This window comes from Puntigrus tetrazona, chromosome 3, assembly GCF_018831695.1.
Source record: "Puntigrus tetrazona isolate hp1 chromosome 3, ASM1883169v1, whole genome shotgun sequence".
NCBI lineage: Eukaryota > Metazoa > Chordata > Actinopteri > Cypriniformes > Cyprinidae > Puntigrus > Puntigrus tetrazona.
The window spans coordinates 12,621,763-12,647,247 of NC_056701.1; the positions used below are offsets into that span (position 1 = coordinate 12,621,763).

General features: G+C 42.0%; 1 protein-coding gene across 4 annotated transcripts in view; it reads right to left on the reverse strand.

Annotated features, from left to right (window-relative positions):
* LOC122329559 (protein phosphatase 1 regulatory subunit 29) overlaps positions 1-25,485 on the reverse strand; it is a 90,821-nt gene that overhangs the window by 50,735 nt on the left and 14,601 nt on the right. For all 4 annotated transcript variants that reach the window (XM_043225878.1, XM_043225869.1, XM_043225865.1 and 1 more), the window contains one exon: positions 5,686-5,845. The gene's annotated coding sequence lies outside the window, so the exon portion shown is untranslated. The remainder of the gene's footprint in view (positions 1-5,685; positions 5,846-25,485) is intronic.

Here is a 25,485-nt window from a genome sequence, read left to right on the forward strand (position 1 = left end):
ATTTCATTTACTAAAAAGAAGTAGAAAAGAGTAGCTGTGCTGTATATTTTTTGATTCACTAAAAAGCGCTGCTTTCTTTAGATTTATTATTTCAGGAACTGAACTACACTTGATGCAGTGTGTTTTTCATGATGTTAATTCGGTGTTAGTATTGCAGTGCTGCCAAATAATTAGTGTAAGTACTGTATGATATTCTGTGAACCAATGCATGTGTGAGAACTGTTAACGGAAGAATGGTTTCACACTTCCCATCCCTAAATTTGACTTGTTCAAAACTTATATGTCTGCTATGAGCGAGCAGGCTCTAACAGAGTCTCGCCTTCAGAACTCACAGCTCATTTCTGACTGACTGGTTGGCCATTATGGATAAAATTCTCTGGGTACAATCTAACTCAGTCACATGTCAAATAGCCACAGACGGCCACACATTGACAGTCGGACTGTGACTGCTTCTGTGTGAGTGAAGTGAAAGCACTTCTCCTTCTGTAACAAAGTTATATTCTCTCACATCCAAATGGTTCTAGCTAGCAAACTGGTCTCTATCTTCTCTATTACCAGCAGGTCGGATTATGGTGGTGGCCTAAATCCAATTTATTGTATTAGAATACATAGAATTGATTATATTTGAGCAGTGTGAACATAAAAAAAATCCAATCTTTTAAAATCCAGTTTGGGCAGCTTCATATGAAGTCCTCCAACTAATAAAAATCCAATACATGGCCATGCAGCCTTAAAAATTATCACATCCTGTCCAGTATATGAAGTTTTTAAGCGAGTTAGTTTGAATATTTAAAATGTCTTAATTTTTTCTCAAAAATAATTTTTTGAACCATGCACAGGACATTTACTAACGTATATATTAGTTTCAGCCCACCAGTTGTTAACAGCTGGCAAGGAAAATGAACAATAGACATAAATATTGAAAAAAGGCTAATATGAATCAGCCTGAAATAGACTTAGTATATGTATCAGCAGAGAGCCATGGGCCAGTTTTCAACATGACTACCCAATATAGAGCCATTAAGTTACCCTGACCAAAAAAAAAAAAAAAAACAAGAGCTGCAACTATGTACCGAACAAACTCCATCTACCTCAATGGCTTCAGACGGGCTTCTGATCAATACTTTCATTAGAACTCTCAATTGCTGTCTTTTGTCTCTTAAGAGAGAGCACAGAATGACTCAAATTGGTTCATCCTTCCTCTAGAAATCTTTAAGTACATCTTATAAAAAAAGAAAGTGATTTGACTAAAAACCAATACAATGCAAGTTGCACAGCATTTTCATTTCTTTTCTTGTCAGGCGCCATCCAACCAAAGCAACTTACCAGAATGATGTTGAATGTTGCTTCTAAAGCACTGTGTACTTAAAGAATTAACTGTCAGTCACAGACGAGACAGATTCATTTTAAATGTGTCTCTGATGGTGCAATACAATAGATTGTTCTGTTGCCAGAGCTGACCTCTCAATTATTTTAGAGCAGGTTGGGCCGAATATTTCCTGTGAAATTAGGCCTTTCAGACAAACACACAGGCTTCACAGAGAGCAGGATCAAACCTATTAAAATATTAGAGATGGTCAAAGTGCACCATAATGTTCCCATAATAAGGTCAACGATAGAGACACAATATGATTTAGCCATCACAATCTCGCCACACGCTGGGTCACCCATTAACCCCCACCGAGAGACAATATCACAGATGATGCCCATGTCCACATCTAAATGACTCATCTACACGCAAGCATATAGCCTGGTAGATAAATAAAACGTAAGTCCCGCTGTCCGACATCAAAATCCTCTTAAAAACTCATTGAGCTCAGGCCACCGATTTGAACAGTCCATAGAGAGAAACACAGAGGGTCAAATTCACTACATTCAACAGCTGCCTCACTTAGTTCAGTGCAAATAACCGTTTTTATTCACCAACCAGCCATGAAGTGCTACTTGTGCTGAAATAGTGCTGCACTGAAAGTATTAATATTAAACCATTATTTTCCATTTAAATTATTATTGTATTTTACACAACATTTAGCTCTATAAAATAGGTGCATAAGACTTTCAGATAAACATAGTCTGAGCTTGGAAATGATTGGTAATGCCATTATTTTGATGCTACATGAACCGCATCTATCCATCGTAAAGCTAACCTATACACCTCTTGGAGGTTAACACATGTCTTCTGAAGCAGATCGATGGGGTTTTGTAACTAAAATATTGCTACTTTAAAATTACTGGCTTCAAGCAACAGCTGTATCTGTATTTGCGAGAGAGTAAGCAAAGTCATACTTCGAGTCAGAGATCAGCCAAGATGCCCAACTCTAGAACTGCTAGAAACTCTGACTATGTTCGTCTGAAAGAAGAAAGTTATATACACCTAGCATGGCTTGGAGGTTAGTAAATTATGGGGTCATTTTCATTTTTGGTTGAACATACTTTTTAATTCAGATACTGTATAAAATTGTCTGTATAAAAAAAATGTTGTAGACACAATGTTATTTTTTGCTTTGTGCAAAAGCAGACTGAAAAATAAAAGAATACTTGGGTAACTGAAAAAAGAAAGCAGTTTAAATTATAACAATATCTGAAAGTAGTTTTTGATCAGATTTGTTGAACTTCTTTTAAAAACATCTTATCAACCAACCCAGAAAATTATGTATATACGTGTAAACAAAGTGCACAAAACATTCCTAGTGAATCCCCCTTGACAGGAGCCCATCTCCAGCTGGGATCCAGGAGGGAGGGAAGGATAAGGAGATGTGAGTAGAGCCGGGCAGGGCAGGGCAGGGGTGGAAACAGCACTCTTAAGCACTGTTGTCAGACAGTAATAATAGAGTTCCTGTGTTAATCGCAGTGGGTGGAGAGGCAGCCATTATGTTCTTCTCAATAGTACAGTCGCTACTCACACGACACACAGAACCACACATACACACTCATTCTCGCTCACTCTTTGTGTGCCTTCCCTAAAGGTCCTGGCTTAATGTGCTCCACATGACCGACCTTTACTGTCAACAGAGTGCCACAGCAGTCATTACAAAATAGCCATTTCACACATACATACACACATTCAGCTCTCACGGGCTAAGCAAGGAGAGACACCTCACGCAATATGAGTTTTCCCCCTGCGGTGATGCAGCCAGAGGGAAGATCGGCAGATGAGCCCTCGTGGACTCTTACTAAACATAGAAGGTCACCTGTGCATGTAACACACACCGTCAATGTAGAAATCACGCATCCTTCTTTCTCTGTCTCTCTTTCAGTTGCTATGTGCTTTTAAACTGTTTCTTCATTTATTACATTAAAAATAAATAATTAAGTAATACAGACTTATTCAGAGGGAAAGAAATTGCATTACGTCATATATACACACACTACTGTGCAAAAGTTTTAGGCATGTGTGAGAAAATGGCAAAGCAGGCTTTCAAAAATGGAATTCAGCTTTCAACAAAGAACGCTTTCAAAGATGGAATTGTTAAAAATGTATTTTCATTTTCAATGAACAAAATGCAGTGAATGAACAAAAGAGAAATCTAAATCAAACCAATAATTGGCGTGACCACCCTTTGCCTTCAAAACAGGAGTAATTCTTCTAGGTACACTTGCACATAGTTTTTGAAGGAACTCGGCTGGTAGGCCGAACTAACCACAGATCTTCCGTGGATGTAGGCTTCCTCACATCCTTCTGTCCCTTCATGTAATCCCAGACACACTCGATGATGTTGAGATCAGGGCTCTGTGGGGGCCATGCCATCACTTCCAGTACTCCTTGTTCTCCTTTACACTGAAGATAGTTCTTAATGACTTTGGCTGTCTGGGATCGTTGTCCTGCTGCAGAATAGATGTGGGTTCAATCATACGCCTCCCTGATGGTATTGCATGATAGATAAGTATCTGCCTGTATTTCTCAGCATTGAGAACACCATTAATCCTGACTAAGTCTCCAACTCCATTTGCAGAAATGCAGCCCCAAACGTTCAAGGAACCTTCATCATGTTTCACTGTTGCCTGCAGACATTCATTATTGTACCACTCTCCAGCCCTTCAATGAACAAACTGCCTTCTGCTACAGCCAAATATTTAACATTTTGACTTTGATCTGCTGCAGTTTCCTTGGCCGACCACTGTGTCTACGATCCTCAACGTTGCCCGTTTCTTTGTGTTTCTTCAAAAGAGCTTGAACAGCACATCTTGAAACCCCAGTCTGCTTGGAAATCTTGAAATTTGCTACTGAAGCAGTATAACTACCTTGTGTCTTGTTGCTGTGCTCAATCTTACCATGACATGAAACTGTCTTTCACAACCTCACCTTGGTAACGGAGATTTTTCTTTTGTTCTTGCAAAATGTATTTTGTAAATTGACAAAAAAAACTTTATTTTTTTTTGAAAGAATTCTTTGTTTACAGCATTTTTATACACCTGCCTAAAACTTTTGCACAGTGCTATATATATGTACACACACACACACACACACATATATATATATATATATATATATATATATATATATATATATATATATATATATATATATATATATATATATATATATATATATATATATATATATATATATATATACACACAATTAATTATTAGTAATATATAACTGGGAGTTATATATAATATAATATTATTATCATGCATTTTTGTAACACGTTTAACCTTAATTCAACCTCAAAAGACTGAACAATAAAAATGAAAACTTAAAATTAATTATAGAGTTAATTAATGAAGTTAAAATATTTAACCAGTTTTAAACTTAATTTCTAATAATATAATATAATATAATATAATGTATAACTGATAGTGTTATGAGTATTTATTTTTACACTTTTAACTATATGTATCAATAACTCAAAAGAAGTTTCCTGTTCATAACATACAAGTTCTTAATTGTTTCATTATTTCATTAATCAACAAGGTTTCCATTCAAAAAACCTCAGGAGAAATAAAAACTAAACCACTGTAGTAGACTACAGTTCTACAACAGACTCTATTTAAGTGTACTATATTTTTCTGCAAGTATTTGTTATGAAGACAACGAGAAAGCACAGTGTGTGATTTGTGGACTTGCGCCATAACGATGGTCTTCATTATAAGACTGAGGGGGTAAAGAGGGTCACAGCTGAGCTCCAGTGGTCCAGACTCATTAAAGCCTCCCGCTGCCATTGAGCTGACTGCGGTAAGCATGAGTGAGCAGGACCTTTTTCAAGGGAGCAAAGCAAGGCCATTTAACCATTTCATTTTAGTGTTAAAGAGAGCGGAAATCATCTGTGGGACCCTTAAAAACCACTGCACACTTCCTAGGCCGAGCTAAATGAAAATACATTGCCTTGTGCGACTGTATTTGAAACACAAGAGAGCAGGTATCTCTCTTCATGCTGAATGTGTGTGTGTGTGTGTGTGTGTGTCGATGTGTCAGAAGAAGAGAGAGGAAAAGACATGACAGGTCCATCATCATTTACAAAAACACAAACCACAGTGCCTGTCAGCTTGGGGCTGGTCTGATGCTTGTTGAAAACTGCAAACGGATGGAACAAATGCTTTTGCGGTGAATCTGCACACAGACAGTTTTTCACATGTACTGTTTAACAAGGTTGTCTAGGAGCTGTTAAACAATCAATACACAAGGAAGGGCTAAAAACTGCACCGCGTCTGCATGTATAGTGTGACTATGCCAATTCTCACCTGCTTTCCCCCCTTGGCGTCTTGTGCAGCGAATCAGGTGTGATCGCCGTACCAGGTCTGCAGACGTCAAGTGTAAGCGCTCCTGATGCTGCAGTATTTAAACCTTGGTTGAAATCCACTTGTCGCAGGGAACAGAAGCTGGGAACCGATGAGCTCTGAGCTGTAGATAAGAGATGATGGGAGAAGGAGAGACAGTTAAAGAGCTGGCGCAACTTCTGAATAATGTTGTTTGTGGTGCTGCAAAACCCACTTGGCTTTCTTAATTAGCCTGAATCTAAATAAGGTGGCAGACTTGGCATAGTCTGTCACTTAGTGCATCAGGCAGAGACATCAGAGAAAGAGAGCGAAAGTGAGAGAGAGGGGGGAACGTCTCGGTTACGTATGTAACCCTCGTTCCCTGAAGAAGGGAACGGAGACGCGTCACGCCGGATGACCGACGCAATTGGGATCTCGCCGAGAGACCAATCTACTTCGAGTGTATCTAAACAAGCCAATTGAAGATTGGCATGCGCTAATCGCATCCAGCTGCCGCTGATCACAGCGCGTGTATAAATAAGCAGCGGGTGCAGCGCATATTCAGGTTTTCGCTGAGGAGCCGAGCTAGTGACCCGGCCCCTTCAGCAGAGGTGCAGCACCGTGGCGACGGGCGTGGCGTCTCCGTTCCCTTCTTCAGGGAACGAGGGTTACATACGTAACCGAGGCGTTCCCTTTCAGTCGGTCACTCCGAGTCACGTCGGATGACCGACGAATTGGGATCCCTACCAAAACGCCATGGACGCTGCCTCTTCCAGTGTCCTGTGGGAGCCCACAAGCCCCCTCAGTCTATCGGCGTAGGCCGGGGCTCAACCACAAGAAGCCAGCTACTTTTGTAACACTACCCATTCGTAAGACTGGAACACTGGGAAACGTCCCACGTTCTAGTGAACAGGGGCGTGCGGAAGTCCAGCCTTCCCGTAGGAGGTCTCGGAACGAATACGCATATGGACAGTATTTCAGTTTGCATATGGAAAATTGGAGGTGATTGAACCCTCTTAGACGGGCAGAAGGTCTGCCGGGAAACACGGGCTCTAAGGCTATGCCGTGGAAATACACACATAAAGTCCTCTTGGGGTACTTTACATGGCTCCCAGCCCTCACCGGTTCTCACGGATTCATCGAGAGGGCCTGGCGCCGGATGCTCCGCAACATCTGGCTGCCGAGGGGAATGGAGGAGCTCGACAGGGTCTACTGTATGGACGCTCTGGAGCGGTTAACAAGCCGACCGAAACCGGGCCTCTCAGTGCTTCTACCAGTTTGAGGTGAGAACACAGGAGGATACCGGTTCCACACGTAGGCTATAGAATCTAGCAATCGTGTTGGGGTCGCCCAGCCCGCAGCTCTACAATCTGTCAGCGAGGTGCCACGAGCCACCGCCCAGGGCGATGCAACACTTGCTGAGTGTGCCCGCAACCTGAAGGGGGCAGGGCATACCCTGTGCTTGGTACGCTAGGGTAATGGCGTCCACTATCCAGTGAGCCATCCTCTGCTTGAGGCGGCACTCCCCTTCTGCCGGCCTCTGTGACAAACGAGAGCTGGACTGAGGTCCTGAAGCTTTGTGTCCGGTCAACGTAGCATCGGAGTGCTCGGACGGGACAAGCAACGTCAGGGCTGGGTCTGCCTCCTCCAGGGGCAGCGCTTGAAGGTTCACCACCTGGTCTCTGAAGGGGTAGTGGGAACCTTGGGCACGTAGCCGGGCCGTGGCCTCAGTGGTACCTGGGAATCCGCGAGCCCAAACTGTAGGCACGAATCGTCGACCGAAAAAGCCTGCAGGTCCCCTACCCTCTTGATGGAGGCCAATGCGAGCAGGAGCAATGTCTTCATAGATAAAAGAACTTTAGCACAACTGCTGGCAAGGGTTCAACGGAGCCTACTGCAGTGCTGTCAGCACTACAGACAGGTCCCAAGAGGGTACTGTTGGGAGCCGTGGAGGATTCAACCTCCTGGCTTCCCTCAGGAACCTGATAATCCGGCCATGCTTACCCACAGACCTCCCATCTATGAGGTCATGATTTGCAGCGATTGCAGCCATGTAGACTTAAGGGTGGAGGGAGACAGCCTTCGCTCCAACCCTTGCTGCAAGAAGATAAGCACGACTGATAGGGCAATTCCGGGGTCTTCACCCTGAGAAGAACACCACTCGACGAACAGGCTCTACTTCAAGGCATAGGCCTGTCTCGTGGACGGCACTCTAGCCGAAGAAATGGTGTCGACTACCTCTTGAGGTAGGTCACCTAGAGCCTCCGCATCCCATCCAGGGACCAGACATGGAGTTTCCAGAGGTCTGGACGCGGGTGCCAAGGGGGTGCCCCATCTCTGAGTCAGAAGATCCTTCCTCAGAGGATCGGCCAAGGAGGGGCTGTCGCGAGGAGCACAAGTTCTGGGAACCAAGTCTTCACCAGTAGGGTGCTACTAGCAAGACCTGCTCCTAGTCCTCCTGACCTTGCACAGTGTCTGTGCAAGAAGGCTCACTGGGGAAATACATACTTGCAAAGGCCCGCAGCCAGCTGTGTGCCAGTGGGCAATGGGAAGTCTCTGGAGAGGCAAACAGGTCTACCTGAGTGGCTCGGAAACATTCCCAATCAGCTGAACCGCCCGGGGATGGAGTCTCCATTCTCCGGGTAGTGCAGCTCGCGACAGCCTCGTCGGCTGCCAGGTTGCACACTCCTGGAATGTGAATGGCGAAGCGACCTCAGAACTTCCGACTCCATAGGAGGAGGAGGTGGTGGGCTAGTTGCGACATACGACGGAGCGTAGACCACCTTGTTGGTTGATGTACGCACGCGAACGGTCAGTATGTTGTCTGTGCGGACTAGTACATGCTGGCCTCGAAGGCAGTTCTCGAGACTGCCTAGGCGAGATGTACTGCCAGCAACTTTAGGCAGTTGATGTGCCATTGCAGTTGAGGGCCCGTCCAAACCCCTGACACTGCATGCCCGTTATGCGTGGCCCCTCAGCCGGTGGTGGAGGCATCCGTGAAACCACAGCATACCTGGAGACCTTCTCCAGGGCACTCCGGCCGAAGGAACGAGAGGTCTGACCACGGGGTGAAGGTTTGGCGGCAGGCGGTGTTATTTGAACCGGTGAGTGCCACTTTGCCACGCCCACCTCGGGACTCGATCGTGTAGCCAATGTTGAAGCGGTCTCATATGGATTAGTCCCAGCGGCATCACTGTGGCCGCGGCTGCCATATGCCCCAGGAGCCTCTGAAAATATTTCAGTGGGACCGCCATCCTGCTCTTGAACATATTGAAGCAGTTCAACACCGAATTGGCACGCTCCTCTGTGAGGTGTGCCATCTGATCGATCGAATCCAGCTCCATCCCAAGAAAAGAGATCCTCTGCGTTGGACAGAGTTTGCTCTTCTCCTGGTTGACCTGAAACCCCAACTGGCTGAGGTGCTGTAGCACCAGATCCCTGTGTTCGCACAACTGAGCCCGGGACTGAGCCAGTCATCCAGTTGGTTGAGAATGCGAACGCCTTACTCTCTCAGTGGAGCAAGGGCTGCTTACGCGACTTGCATGAAGAGGCGTGGCGACAGGGAGAGCCCGAAGGGTAGGACTTGTACTGATATGCTCGACCGAACGCCAACCTCAGGAATGGCCTGTGGCATGGAAGAATCGACACATGAAAGCACGTGTCCTTCAGGTCGATCGCTGCAACCAATCCTGGGGACGGACGCACTGAATAGGCGTTTCTGTGTCAACATCCTGAACGGGAGTGCTCGATTCAGGACTCACAGATCCAAGATTGGTCATAACCCACCGCCTTTCTTGGGCACTATGAAGTATGGGCTGTAAGCCCCGACCTCATATCGGCTAGAGGAAGCGGCTTTATCGTGCCTTCACTAGAAGGACAGCAATCTCCGCCCACAAGACAGGGGCACACGCATTGTTCACTGACATATAGCGGATCCCACTGAACTTGGGGACACCGGATGAACTGAATCATATAGCCGAAGTCGAAGGGTTCGCAGGAGCCACCGGGATAGCCTGGGAAGATTCAACCAGGCATCCAGAGACCGAACTAGCGGCTCGAGCGGAACCACCGCGTGCAGGCGATGGGGCAGCGAGGGGAGTGCAGGGACCCGGCTCGGGCGCCTCGTGGCCGGTCGAGCGGGGTCTGAGTGTGTGCAACTCTTACCTGCATCCCCGCAGAAGTGAGGCGGGTAGGCTGTTGGTTCGTCCTCCCAGTCTTCCCACTGCTGCATATTAGCCCAAGGAGAGCGTGAGTGGCGCGGAACTGGCCCGCTCAACTCCTCGCTCTCCTGGGGACCCAGAGACAGAGGAAACCGCCCTTGTCGAGGTTTTAGGTAGCGGCAACATTCTCTGCCCGGCAGAGCAGCTCCCTCCATCCCGGATCTGAGGGCCTCTTGCACCTGCGCTTTCCTCCAGGTTTGGCAGGAGCCTGGACAGGCTGGGTGGCTGCCCTGCTGCCAGCTCCACGGTGCTGCCTAGATGGGGGCTGCTGCGTTGACTGCACGGGAGCGGTGGCGGCAGCAGGGGGCCCTCGGCGACGAGCTGGCTGAGGTGGGCCGTCGGCGGCTGGGTGAAGGCAGCAGCTGCACGCCGAGGCAGGATGTTTCTTACCTCAGTCTGCTTCTGGGCAGCGGAGAACTGCTAGGCAAAGTTCTCCACTGCGTCGCCGAAGTGGCGGTCTGGGACATGGGGCATTCAAGGAACGTGTCTTGTCTACCTCGCGCATGTCGACCAGACACAGCCACAGATGGCGTTTCTGGACCACCGTAGTGGCCATCGCGACAACCCAGAGACCGCGTTGTGACCTTGCCGTCGCCGCTCGTGGCGCGAGGTCCATCACGATACAGAGTTCTTTCAGAACTTCCAGGTCATGACCACCCCTGTGCAGATCCTTCAGTGCCTTGGCCTGATGAACCTGCAACAACGCCAAAGCGTGTACTGCAGACGCAGCTTGTCCACAGGCCGCACAAGGCACTGCCGCTCAGAGCCGACAGTACCTGCAGGCCGGGAGGAGCACAGGATCACCGCACTAAGCGGAAACGGCATTGGGACACCGCTGCATCCCAACTGACCGCTCCACTGGGGGCGATCACCGTAACTCCCTGGCTGTGCCACTGTCAAGGGTGGTGAAGGAGGAGGAGCCACTGGGGCAGTTTCTGGCAGTGAAAGGTGCTTTCCACATCCCAGTAAGCTCCTCATGCACTTCCGGGAAGAAAGGTACCAGGGTGGGGCCCTGAGAACCAGCGCAAGCCACCTTAAATACCAATCGCCCAGCCTCGAGAGCCCGGGAAGCAGTGGAGGTTTCACTTGATCCCGATCACCTCGACGGCCTGGGCAAGCATAGCCACCATTTCTAGATCTGTATCCAGTACATTCAACGCCTGGTAGACGAAGAGCAACCGGATCTTCACTTCCAGAAATGTCTGGCTCACCTTCCGATGCAGCGATTGACTTCTGATCATCAGGGGGAGCCCAAGAGGGTACAGCTGATACCCCACGTGAGGGTCCAGACTGCCCCTTTTGCAGCTCCACTGGTTGCAGAGTTTAAGCTTTGTGTCACAACGAAATGGAGCCCACCTGTCTGCAGCCAGAATGAGAACCAAGTCGAGCAAACACAAGCTCCGCCTCCTTTTTTCAAGGCGACAGAGCCCGCCCATCACTCCGAGATGACCATCTCCCGCGAGAAATGATTCATCCACAACCGCCACCTCAGCGTGCTAAGCCCAGGCACACGAGGCAACGATTGTGACCATCACCTAACACCAGGTAACAACCGCATCCAGAAACACACGGGTGTACGTAGTCTAAAGCAAGACCCACGCTGTCTTCCAAGACGCGTCGAGTTTGCCAGACGTAACGTCGTCTTTAAAAAGACGCACCCGCGAATGCTCTTTTAGTGCTGCGGCAACAGGGGATAGCCGTTTTGCACACAAACAGGGGGGTAGTGCAGCCTGATTGTGGCAATCCACTCGACGCAGGAAAACGACCTCCGCTGAAACGCCGTACTCCAACACTCGTAGATCGTCTTTGGAGCGGAACAGTCACGCTCGGCTCCGAAGCGAAAAGCTGAATATGCGCTGCACCCGCTGCTTATTTATACACGCGCTGTGATCAGCGGCAGCTGGATGCGATTAGCGCATGCCAATCTTCAATTGGCTTGTTTAGATACACTCGAAGTAGATTGGTCTCTCGAAGCGAGATCCCAATTCGTCGGTCATCCGACGTGACTCGGAGTGACCGACTGAAAGGGAACAGAAAGAAAGGAGCAGAACTGCTGACAGGCAAAGTGGGAGCGATGAAAGAGTGAAGGGAGTATGAAAGTACAGGGGAAACTGAGCAAAGACAGACTTTTGATTTTTCTTCTTCTTTCTTCTTTCATTTATACTTTGAACTGCCAAGCCTTAGTGGACCGCCAGCTATTATTATTATTTGATTTCAAGCAAACTTCAGATACTTTGTTTATATATGACATTGTTTTGCTAAAAAACAATGTTTCATATAAAAAAACGAACTGAAGAATGAAAGGAAGAGGGTTAAATCCATCCAAAGCTAACATTAAAGTTTGCGTGACCGATTCTACTTTGATTGTGACATGCTTCAGAGAGAAACAACATACTGAATTAGGAAAATAGAGGGCGTGGCTTGTTTTTCTACTGTGAATTGATTGGATGTAGTAAAGCACGCGTTTCATTTTGAAATGAAAACTGACATTTGGAGGGGCGTGGTTAATGATGTCATGATCATGCCTAAGCCATCAAACTGACATCATCTGAGAAGGCCCTTCATTTTAGAATTAAAGATTACGAAGGCAAACTTTTTTTGTGGACTGACTTGCACAAACAAATTGTTTAGCACAAAAATATCAATGTGCGCTAACAAAATAAATATAGTACATTTTGATTTCAAGAGGACAAAGGTAAAGTTTCACAGAGTTCCTGTTGCATTAAAGAAACAGGTCATATACTCACTCCCAGGCAATCCAAAATATCATAACCAATTGATCAGTAAGAACTTTTTAACTTAATTCTGTGGCTTCTGGTAAAAATATGAATTATTAAATATGAAGAGATCAAACACCATTTACAACAGAAAACAGTTGTAAACAAATACGTAGGTTAATATTGATGTGAGAGGATGTCAGGAGATGGAATATTTGCTAACTTTTCACTTCACAAGACATTAATTGATGGACTGTAGTAAGGTTTATTACTTGTGAGTTATTGTGATGTTTATAAATCAGTTTGAATTTGATGGTACCCATTAGCTGCAGAAGATCCGCTGGTGAGTAAGATATGTGCATAATATGTATATGTACTAAACTACATGAAGAAATTAACTAATGGATGGCCTGAAGATGAATCCTTTTTCTTTGAATTTTCATTTTTGCGCACTTTTGCTTTACTAATTTATGTTTGGTCAAAATATAAAGGTAAGTATATCTCAATAATAAATGCTTCAATAGCTTTGCAAAATAAGTGTTATAAGAAATAATACAGCAATATATACGTTATTTTAGGTTTCATATGAAATCTATGCTTTATACTATATCTATACATAAAAACATAAGAAGACTCCTGTGTTAGACATTAAAAACAAGGTGGTACCATAAAATATGGTACAAAATAGAACCAAGTAACACAATCAGCATTTTAAGTTAAAAATGAAATCTCCAGACTCAATCTAGAAACACAAGAGAGCTAAAAGACAGAGAAGCACCGAAGTATTTTGTAGAGACAGAATGAAAGATAAGTGTGCTGGAATGAGCCTGGGGAGATCAGTGCATCGCCTGCCTGGTAGATGCAGTAATTTAGCAAACAAAAGTTCTGCTATTGGTATTGGAGAGGGAAGGTGGGAGAGACAGGAATGATGGGGCAGATCTTTCCATCAATCACACACCCAGATCAATGAGTCAGGCAACCGTGAGCGGAGACAGAGGAGATGCAAAGATTCAGAGGAGAGAGACCGGAGGTGGAGGTGGGTGTGGAATGAGATAGAAACTTATTTGTGAATAATTTCTTAGGGTCATTAACTTTATTTGAGTAATGTTCTGTTAAATCATTATGCTATTCTGGTTTTAGCCATGGGTGGAAGTGTAAAAGAATTTTAAATCAAAATATAAACTACTTAAAAAAAATGAAAAAAGTTTTCTTCCCCATGACTTCCTTCTAGAAGAGGAAACCACAGCCCCATTATATCAGCTAGATGTGTATCAGCGTGTGTTTGCACGCAGGGACAGTGGGTGGCAGCCAGACCAACAAAAATACAAGGAGATTCGGGACTCTGATGAGTCATTTCATTTCTTGCGTATATGACTTTCGTGATTGTTTCTTAACACACTTGAGTACACTTTAAAAAAAAATGATATAAATAATGTTTTACTTTAAATAACATTTTAAATGATCATGTTTTAAGAATTGTGCACGCTTTAAAAAGTGCACTGATTTCGATTTTTTTACTAACATAAGCGCATGTAGGGTATAATTTTAGTGTTATTCAGTATTGCATGCGTTTACACATATATTTAATTACGTGACATACAGGTTTTAATGGAAATTCCATTTTGATTTCCATAAATGCTTAACAGTACATTTAGCAGTACACTTTAATCATATAAAAATATAATATGATAATAATGAATAATTATATTACAGATGAAAATATACAAATTAAGTTCCAAATAAAGTTGTTTAAAAAACACCATACACTTCATTTAATTTTTATTTATTGCAATGCACTTGAAAGTTTAAGTAAAGGTAAAATTCTGATGTATTATTCTTATAGCATTGTTCTTTTTTTTCATCATGCAACTTGACTATTGTGTTTATAACCATTCACATTCAGTGCACGGAAAAGAGAAGAACGCCCAACCCACCTAAGTGTTTCGTGTTTAATAAAAGATAGAAGATCACGTTCAGAATGACATTAGGATGAGCATGTTCTATTGTGGATGAGCCGTCCCTTTAACAATGATGCCAATAAGCACTGTTGACTCTGACAAGGTCCACGGCAGACATGACTTGAGGCAGGTAAACGGAGAGAGAGATAGAATCAAGCCACAGTGGAGGAGGAGTAAAATAAGGCAGAGGTTGTGTAGGAGGATCGCTCTCTATTATGCTGTTGTCCCTGGCAACAGCCACTTTCTCTATCTCTCTCTCTCGCTCTCCTTTCTTCATCCTTCTCTTCCACACCTCCTCTTCCTCCAGCCTCTGCTGTTCACCGTTAGCCTTTTCTGTTTTTGGCCTAACCTCCCTCACTCTTTCTGCCTCGATCGCTCACGGCCTCGCTGCTAATACACCATATTTGCTTTTTCTATTTCTACGCCATCATGTTCATTTCAGTCTCAATTCGCTCTCTCGCTCTCTCTCTCTCGGTCCGTGAGTGCAGTGAGTTAATGAGTTCTCAGTTGTCTCACAGTGGCACTGAAGGGAGGAGAGATTGTCAGTCAGTCTGTGCATCTCTAACACACTAATCCCTGAATTTATCTGCACAGACATGTGCACTGGCACAGCATACCATGCTCTCGTTCTCTCACACATACGCATGAATATATTCGACCCGCACACCCACTATATCGCCGCTGACATGCTAAATAAATGCGCGAGATGCCTCACGGCCAAGGTCTCGGCGATAAACAATGATATACTTGGTAAAATGTTGACAATAACAGCCAGAAAAGAGTTCTAGGAATCTTTGGTAGTGTTAAAGGTGTCTGTTATTACAGGGATTTGACTTCCCGTCTCAGTCCTGATCCGTGTTTTGGCCCTCTGCTAGCCACAAGCAAAATAACTTCAGTCACACTATGATTTCCAGACAAATCAAATCTCGGACCGGTGCACAGGTATGGTTATTTTCCAACAGTGTGAACTTTGTTTTGGCTTCTGACTTCTGTCTGGTACCCTGCGGCCCCCTTCAATTTCTGTTGCGTTCTCCATTTTGTTCTCTCTGTCCTCGGGGATGTACTTTGAGAGTGAAATGTAGAATTTTCAGCAACAGTGCATGGATTCGAGTGGAGATTGCCATGCTTTAAAGCGTCTTGCTGTTAAAATGACCATGTGGAGTTCATCTGCAGATATTGCTTTTGGCCCGGACGATGAACAGATCAAAGAGCTTTTTATACGAACGGTCAGGTTGAGAACCTAGATTGTGCTTTTTTGTCTGATTTTACACATGCTGCCTTAGATGAAACCAGCTGTGAGGATATACATGTACCTAAAAGTGGACCTTTTGTCAGGAGTCTCAGAAGAAACATGACCTGCATGTCGAAAGACTCAGAAGGTCTAAATTCCCTCAAGGGAAACTCATTATTCATACTAATTATGTCATTAATCTAATCAGCCTCATTTCTCCATCTCCGATCAATGGCTATCGATAAGGTCTCAGTCTGCCTGAGGCTTTAGTATCATTACACCCCCCTCTGCTGTCTCAAACACAGAGCTGTTAAGTCTCAATGGTCCTTATGTGCTTCTTTTACGGGGTTAGTAGTACATGAACCATTTCTGTTCAAACAAAAAGAATAAAACAAAATTCCTAAGTTAATACATGAAGTATTTTTTATTATTAATGGAGATAAATTATTAAATGTTTACTGGAGGTGGGTGACTTGATCATCATTAATTTTACATGCACGGGCCATGTTATAATTTAGATGTAAATCACTTTTGCATCCCAGCGGTACTGTAATTCATTTTCACAGAACGGCACCCAAAATCCAAACTAGGCATCCACAGATGAGCTTATAGTTATTATCGTGTTATGATTGGTAATTAATAAAATCACCAGTGTTAAAATTGTACACTATTTCGTTTAAAATAAAACTATATTGAATGCTACAAAATTATAATCCACAGTATGCAAATGGATATCCATTTTAAGATTAGCTATATTAAATTTAAGGAAACATTCAATTATATCTAATTCGGTAGATAGTAATCTAAATGTAAAAAAATGAGCACAGTTAAATATCTAATAACAGCCAATAATGTTAATATTAACGATAAAATAAATACTCACCGCTTCCATATATTGAGTGAAAAAGCACTAATGCTTGTTGATCACACAGAATGGCTTCTCTGTGGTGTCTCATCAGTTTCTCTTTCTTGGTAAAATGAGGAACAGAGTTTCTGACTCAGAAGACCCAACACTAATTGGCTATTATTGTCCAAATTCTCAGCAGAACAAAATGAAATTGCAATAAGCCACTATGTTCATACTTCAGCTAATGACTACTGCCTCCTGTTAGCATCGCCCGCAGCTGCAGTTAGAGTGATTGATGTGCCCTGTGTATATTTAAACAAGTTACAACACAGCTGTTATTTTAACTTGTTCACCCAGCTCACAAACACAAAAACCAGCAGGCAACGCAGACACATAATGTTGAAGTGTTTTATACGTTCATGCGAGGTAGCAATTGTAAAATACCATGAGCTATAAATGACTGTCCAGTCATTCAACATTTGAGTCAAGAATTAAAAACAAACATTGTACGTTCACTGAAATATTTAGGGATACATTGCTCAAAAAACAAACTGTATTAAACACAGCAGAAAAAAAACTATTTAAGAGTGTTATTACTCGTGGTTTGTAAAATCGGGAAAAATAAATTAATAAATAATAATACTAAGCTGCTTCATTTAAAACATTGTTAAAATCCAAAGCTCGACGGCGCAGTTTGATAGGCCTAACTCAATCTGACATGATGACATCATTATCACACGGCGCAGCGGATTGGTCTTTCTGTATCAGCAGCCAATGAGCTGCTGCTCAACATTCAAATGCAGTTCTTGCTGTAGCAGTAGCAGCACGCTTCAGAAACCTCCGCCTTCCCCAGCTCCACCTGTATAGGCCTGCTAGAGCAGTGGTTCTCAAACCTGCCCCACAGCCACCATATATTTTCCGTTTCTCTCATAGGCCACACCCAGTTCAGGTCTTGCAGATTTTACTAATGAGCTGAAGAGTTGAATCAGGTGTGTTAAATAAGGGAGACATACACAATACACTGTAGTTGGGTGTCCCCAGGACAGGTTTGAGAACCACTGCGCTATAGGGTGTTATTTAATATATGTTGTGTGGACAGCAGCAGTATTTCTTACATGCTCACAAGATCATCGTTATGGTGATAAAGTTTCATGTAAAAAATATAACAACTTTTGTTTATTTGATTTATTAACGTGAAGGGAAACATTATGTGCATCTGTTTTGCAGTAGGTGAAGACTGCAGTTAAAGAAAAAGAGCGAAAGCGGGAGTGAGCGAGAGTGCTGAAATGCTGAGGGAAAGCAGGAGGGTGGTTTTTAGCAGCAGTCAAACTGTGAGCCCTGCAGAGAAAAAAGAAGAGCGGTATTTTTCCATCTGCTAGGTGATCTCAGAGCACCCGAGTCATCAGGGGTCTTAAAAAACACACACATATACGTTCCATCACTAAATACACACATCACATTTGAAACTGTTCCAATACACAGGGCGACATGCCAAATGTTTATAGACATTGTTTATTCATCCAGTTTTGCACCCAGGATTCAATCTGTTGCCTTCTGCTCTGAGGGTGACTCATTAACTACCTGCAGAATTAACCCTGCATGTGCCCTGGTGCATAATGAGGTGCAGGAGGAGACGTAAGGAAGAACAATGAGTGAGGAAAAAAGCGAATTTCACTCCTTATTAGACTCTAAGAAGGTGCATCACACTGACCCTCATAGTGTGGACGTACTGCATGTGTGTGAGTTCAGTGATTTCACATTTCATTATAAAATGCACCAGTGAGCCAAAACATTATGACTACCCATCTAATATAAATCCTACTAATATTAGCCAAAACAACACTGACCTGCCAAGTCATGGACTCAGACCACTGTCAAAGAACTTTATTCCTGCCCATTTCTCCTGCACCAACACATTGACTACACTGGCTATTTTATTTATGCATCTGTATTATTTGTAATGCATTATTTATGTATCTCATTATTTTGTATGAACTCTTTTTTTGGGGGGTAATTTGTTGGCACTTACTGTGAATGTTTTTAAATGCTTCACGCTAAAAACATTCAATAAATATACATTAAAAAAATCACTGGAAGATCATTAGCACACAAGTTTTGTGCATAAATTATTCTGGAGTAATTTTGCAAACATTATTTCCACAGTTTTGCTCATCATGTTCAAATTTCAGCCTTGCTAAAAATATGCATTAACAAGCTCACGATCTCGTATGAAACACGCACATAGAATTATCTCTCTTTCATCTCTCTCAAGTAATCTGCATGTTTGTGACATGAGGGCTTTATTTATTCATAATATTGAATTTTGCAAAACCATCTCATCCATTTAATCCTCGTGGTTTACTAGTTTGAAATATACTGTTGATGAATATTTTTGTCTAAGCAAAACTTTTTCAAAAGATCAAGACTTATTTTAAGTTGTTTTGTATTTTAAAAGCATGTACTTATTTTCAGACGAATGCATGATTATAAAACTCAGAAAACACTATCATTAAGACATTACAAGGAGCCTGCTGGATTTGCAGGTCACAGTGCTCCTAGTCAAAAATACATGAAAAAACACTGACTCAGGTGCACAAACTGGTTTGTAAACTAATTAACAGAACAGACAGATGAATTAATAATAAACACAAACATATGATTACATAAATAAATACACATAACTATACATATATATATATATATATATATACACACACATATATATATATATATATATATATATATATATATATATATATATATATATATATATATATATATATATATATACACACAATACATATATAAAACATATATATAATGTTGTTGGAAGAACACGTAACATATACCTTAAATTACCATAATTGAAACACATATAAAGAAGCAGGCATGAATCTGGGCACCCCGTATGTAAATCATCTCTGAGTAAAACACCGTGCAGATGACTCAACATCCTGGCCAGTGAATAAACAGAAGCATGTGGTACGCGAGTGAAGCGAGGAACATTGGCTCTCGAATATTCTCAATCTTTAGGCTGGGACCTCAGGATCCCATACATCCTCTTTGGCATTAAAGAATTGCCCAGAAATCCATCAGTTTGACCCCATTTAAATTACTCTGTGGGTAGAGACAGCTTTCAGAATTTCATGCCAAGGAGGTCTGGGAACAATAACCGTCATCTCTCTGCCACTCCATCATGTAGGCCACGAAGAAACAGATCAGCTCGGTTATTCACCATATGCTAGAAATCCAGAATGTGAGTTTCATTCTGACCGTAGACAGTTTGTCCTTTACTTTTTTACACTATTTGTGTGGAATTCAACATTTCTGGCTTTCTTTCAGTGGCTCTTGCCTGTGTAATGAAAGGCTCATGACATAAAACTTGTAGGGTCCATCATCTTGGCCGGTGAAATGTGATGTAGCTATGTCAACTTGTTTATAAAGTGAATAAAGCCAGATTCTCAACTTTGCTGAGGACTCATGACACCGTGAAGATGTGTGAACAACTTGGTCTGCACCAGGAACATGACTCTCCAACACTCCCCGAAAGACCAATAATTCTATACACAGCTAATGACTATCAGTGCATATCCTCATCTCTAGACAAAGCTTCAAAGGGCCGGACAGGCTGCCAAACCCACAAGTCAGAATCCTGATTGAAAACCGGTTGTTCTTAATTTTCAATGACAAGAGCATCCCGTGGTTTTAATCAACCAGGAACTATCATATTTTAAACTCTCACAATGTCATTGCATAGAGTTTAAATCAAGTTTAAAGAGGAAAGTCGCCTGTTGTATTACCTGGATCTGTCTTTTAATTCAGTGCCTTTAGAACTTTTAGACTTTTTTAAAAAACAAGTATTTCATTGCTTCATCATTAAGGGGCATTTTAAAGTTTACAATTTAAAAGTCTAGGCTGATTAAAATGTTGCTGAAATAAGATTCATTTATTTTTTTAACCCTTCTTTTGCTTTTATTTTTATATACTTCTTTTTAAATATCTTGTAAATGATTCTGTGATGTTAAAGCTGGATAACTTATTGAAAATAAATCAACCGATTCCCTCTATTGTTTGTTTGCAAGATAAAAGTGGGCAAAAAGTGACATTTTTAACAATTCACACTTAACCCTCGTGCATACAAAATACAAAAAAATGTCAAAAAAATTGTGATTGAAAACCTCCTGCATTACACTGACATTGAAATGACACAATAAATAATTGTTAATTAATCTAGTTTTTGCAACAAAAATATTACAAGTGAAGGGCATTCAGAATCACTCTAGCGCCGCTGCATCCGGGGCAGGTGATAAAGAGTGACACGCGCTCACAGGCAGAGAGCGGAGAAACTGGCATCCAGCTGTTTTCAACCTCATGTCAACAGCTGTGGAGTGGCCTCTCACTGCAGTTGAGAAAGGATCTCCAGGGTTCGAGCCACCTAGAACTAGAGTTTGCCATTTACGAGCTGGAATGAAGCAAAAAAAACACATTCATATTCTTCAGCCACTTGAAGATACTTAGGCATTTAGCATGCGTTTAATATTCCATAATTACTGTCATTTCTACTTTGAGTTTTAAGAATTTCAACTCGATTTTCCAAGCCAAATAAATAAATAAATTGTGGCTGAATGTACTATGAACTAGCACTACTCTGATTTTAATTTGAAAGCAGCAATTAAACATTCTTTTTTTTTTTTTTTTCAGTTTTCAGCTTTGGTGTGTTGAAACGAAGAGGTCAGTGTGGCAGTCGCTCTGGAGATGAATGGGATGCTAATGGACACATTTAATAAGTAATACTGACCGCAGTTCAATTTTTTACAGTGATTGGTTAGATTCCCTGTTGGTTTTCGGACTCACTTGTTAACTTTAATATATTCAAAAGAACCTGAACTTCACTCAGCTCTCTACTCCATCTTTTCTTCTCTTCCATTGTCCCCAGGCGCTCTGACGCCTCCATGCATGTGGTCATGTGGCACTCTGGGGTGTTAGTGAGTCAGTAGGGCGTGAACTGCTTTGAACAGGCTGCCTCTCTCTCTCTCTCTTCCTCTCTCTCTTCATCTCTCCTGCCCTCCATCCATCTCTCCCGATGATTTCACTCAACTCTGAATCTGTGTGCATCTCCCTCCATCTCAGTTAATCTCTTTCTCTCCCTTCCTTGTCCATTTGTGCCATCTGTTTTTAAAGCCTTACACTAACCAACCGCTAGGATTTAATAAGTGTTACATAACCAGGCCACACTTGCTAATTAAACTACTGTACGCCGGTTATAGCATTTACAAACCTCAAACAAACTCAACAGCTTTTTATGCGAGCCCTTCAGAAAGCACTTTCGATGCTAAAAACAACTGCTGCATTTGCAGGCTTCCTCGTCCTTCATAAACCTCAGCAAAGTAAGCCAGATCAATGTAACCTAGTGCGCGCGTTGAACAACAGCGCCTACCATATCAACCCATGCACTGCCTCCTCCTGCTGCCTTCGTATTGTTTAGGACCACAGCGTGTTACAATCTCAACGCTACAATAATCCCATTTTGCACAGTCATCACAACTGTTGCCATTCTAACCCCTGCGAGCAGCAGAGCATGACAGCATGCGCTTATAAACACCTTTCAACGCTCAATCTCCCTCGACCAGCCTGAATACGGCTGCGTGCCCAGTGCCGGCTCGCCTGTGATAGTCAAGCAGCGCAGGGAGGTAATGTGGGAGTGAGGAAGGATGACCAGACTGTGAACGGGGTGTGAAGAGAGTGAGGTGTATAGCTATTAAAAAGGAAATCGGTCACTGAAAAGGAGTTCAATTAAATTTACAGTTCCAGTCTACGCATTGCTTGGCAATACACAAAGCTTAATGTTTTGGCAACGGTTTTTGGCGGACAAAAAAAAAGGAACAAACTGGCTGGATTTAGTTTGGGAAAAGTTATTTCGTATTATGCAATGTTTAGTTACGGTCCTTAATATGAGCGGCGTCCCAAGAGTGCTGAAACGGCCTAACAGCACTGGGATTTTCACTGCTTGTTCACTTTTGGTGGGAATGATCAGGGACTCTTTCTGGAGTTACATCATTACGCCAGTAGGTGGCAGTAGGTTATGAGTGAAGCATTAAATGATTATTATAACCTTCTGATTCATTCAAGAATGGCAAAAAGGGGCTATTTTATGAGTTGTTAAATAACCCATAAAGTTTGTTCAAAAACACTAGGCGATGTTAAATGGTATATTCTGCTTTGACTTCGAAACTCTACTTGTTGGTAGAGCAAAAAAAAACAACAAACCAGCATCATTGTTTTCAAAATGTAAGTTACTTAATATCAACTTGCTGCTATAACCACACATTTTATTTTATTTTATATCTACTAAAAAACAAACAAAAATATGGCCTAGGAAATGCCAATAAATTTCAGTGTAGGACACTTGTAATCTCAAAAATGACATTATTAATTAGATTACAATATTCAGTCACTTAAACCTATAGGATTTATTTTTATTTGCAGGGTTAAGTCCTATAAAAAAGGTATTATGTGGAAAATGTGGAAAAAGTGATTCAATATGGTTTTGCTGCCATAACCATACAGTATTTATTCTTATTATATTTAAATTTTTTTAAACCAGAAAACAAGCAAAATATAGGGAAATGTATCTATTTAAATATTCTTCACATGGATAAGACCTATAAATTCCCTATAAGAAAAAAAAGAAATATAAAATATTAGTAGCTACAGAGCATACTGGTAGAAAAGAAAGATACTTTGAAAAGAACTGGTATTTTAGTCAGGAGCATTTTCAGTCTTTCAGTGTCAAAAGGACAAAAGTTGAACCCCACTGTGCATGAAAATACACACATACACACCAAAAAACAGTAATTCAAGTCAACAGATGTGTCAGGGTGACATATGACTCACTTAGAACAAATTAGGCATGCATCTTGCACAAGTAGCATAAAGCATTATGATTGGTTGTCAGGCAGAGATATGAAATTTGTGTTTGTAAGGGAGAATCACTGCCCCCAAGGCTCTCAAGTCCCCCTGCTTTGGCATGAAAATCAACATTTACCCTGAAATACAAAGGCTACTGATATTTGTGGGAAATGCTGCGGTGCCAGACACGAGTTGACCTGATTCCTTATCCCCTGACCCAATCACATGCAAGAGGGAAGCCCATTGGGCAATACATCATTACTAATCCACTAATGCTGAATCATGGAATAGATCAGATTTAGAGATCGCACAAAGAGCAGCTTATTGAGGGGCTGGCCACTGACAGAGGAACTGTGCAAATTCAGTAAAACACCCAAGGTCTGTGCTAATCCTGGTGAACGGTTTTGCATGAAGCGAACAGTAAAGCGAATCACAGTGTTCAGCATCAGCCCTCTACTTCACCCCTTACTGTGAATCTACAATCTTCAATAGGATTCTATTATCTCTCTGGCCTCTTCCATTACCAAGATTATTTCATCAAAATTTAAAGGGAACATTAGCGTTTGAAAGGAAATAAAAGTCTTCTAATCCATTATATGCCTCGTAAGACATTTGGCTCAACGGGAAGCCTAAATGTAACATCCTGCAGTATAATAGTAAGTAAAGTGATCCGTTCTGGCTCTAGACTACATGCAACAAAAAATATAAAAATTAAATTAAATTAAAATCTAATTATCAAGGTTTTTTGATGTGTTTTCTCTGGGCGAAGGGTGGCACACAATGAAGCACCACTCAGGTTAAGGGAATTTGTCTTTCAACAATATGAATTGCAGTATGAATTTCAAAAGAGTATCATAGCAAAGATGAGGAAATTCCATGGTTGGTGAAATCTCTATAATTCTATATTCTGATGTAAAAGTGAAAATGAATGCAACACTGCGATGGTAATTTAACAAGAAGTTATATCTTGTGCGATCCAAATGTATGAATGAATTCTGTGGTCTTTTATATGTACGCCCAGCTCAGCATGTAACAGCCTGAGAATCAGAAGGCAGTTAATCTCTGCGTGATGGGAGCAAGTCTGCAGCATGTGATGTTTTCCTGATTGAGCGCAGAAGTAACTGAGCTGTCCGTGGTTCTGAAAATAGAAGTCAGTCATGACTCAGACGGAGAAATAGTGACAGAAAATGAGAGTAAGATAGTTCGGGCGGTTAATAGAGTAATACATGAGTATATAGTTTGGAGATTATCTGGTTTTCCGCTGACTGAGAGAGCAAGTTTCTAATGCTCAGAATGGCTGCATTTATTCACTCAAAATACAGAAAAAAAAAAGTTAAATATTATTCGAATGGAAGATGAAAATTCAGCTTTGCATCACTCATTTAAAATTATATTTTAAAGCGTGCTAAAATAGAAAGCAGTTGTTTTAAATTAAATTGCAATATTACTGTTTTTGTGTATTTTGATCAAATAAATGCAGCCTTGGTGAGCATAAGAGACTTCTTTTATATATATATATATATATATATATATATATATATATATATATATATATATATATATATATATATATATATATATATATATATATATATATATATATATATTATATAATTATATATATATTGAGTTTAAAAAGCGCCAGAAGAAAAGTGTCCTGATAAGTCTCAGCGGACACATTTAGCCCCAGTCTAGCGGCTGTGTCTCCATTTATGTGCCTCAGTAACTGTATAATACTAGTGTGGGTCCACAGGGAGAAAGAGTTAGAAATGGAAGTCCCATTGGTGACTGCTGACCTTGCAAACATGCTGTGCTTGAGTGAACATGTCAGTCTGATGAGGGCCTGAGTACAGACCAGTAAAGTGACCTCCTCTGTACACAAGTTCACACACTCGAAAATGTG